Genomic DNA, 621 nt, shown 5'->3' with positions numbered 1-621 from the left:
TGAGGTTATCCAATTTCTGACAGATAAAGGTTAATTGAGCTTGCAAAAAGGATACTGAATCAACATGGTGTTTCCCCTTGTTTGCAAAACCTCTAGGATTCCCATATTGGGAATTGTGAATCGTCATATCTTCGATAACCTGTCCTGCATCATCAACATTAAGATTCATAAATCTCCCACTAGCTGCAGAATCTAAAATTGTTCGAGATGAATTTCCAATTCCCATTGTAGAAAGCTTGGATCAACTGCCACTGTGCTAAATTATGATGGGGACACTCTCTCTGCAGATCCTTAAATCTTTCCCAAGCATCATATAACGTTTCACCTGGCTCTTGGGCAAAGTTTTGAATAGCACTTCTTAATAAGGCTGTTCTTTCTGCAAGGTAATATTTATTATAAAAATTTAACATAAGAGTCTCCCAGTTAGTAATGCCAAGTGCAGTTCTATTTAAACCATTAAACCACAATTTAGCTTTTCCACATAAAGAGAAAGGAAAAAGAATCTCCCTGATTTGATCTTGTGTGACCCTAGCTTGCCTTATGGTATTGCAATATTGACAGTAGTCGGCGATGTGTAGATTTGGGTCTTCACCCTTAGCTCCACTAAATTGCTTCCTTTGT

General features: G+C 37.7%; 1 non-coding gene across 1 annotated transcript; it reads left to right on the top strand.

Annotated features, from left to right (window-relative positions):
- The first annotated feature begins 258 nt into the window (after nucleotides 1–258).
- Nucleotides 259–365, top strand: LOC145590300 (small nucleolar RNA R71). Its single transcript, XR_014101936.1, has one exon. It is a non-coding gene; the product is annotated as a small nucleolar RNA R71 (small nucleolar RNA).
- The last annotated feature ends 256 nt before the right edge of the window (nucleotides 366–621 follow it).

The sequence above is a fragment of the Chenopodium album genome, chromosome 17 (assembly GCF_948465745.1).
Source record: "Chenopodium album chromosome 17, dcCheAlbu1.1, whole genome shotgun sequence".
NCBI classification, from domain to species: Eukaryota; Viridiplantae; Streptophyta; class Magnoliopsida; order Caryophyllales; family Amaranthaceae; genus Chenopodium; species Chenopodium album.
This window is presented reverse-complemented; position numbering and strand designations above follow the sequence as displayed.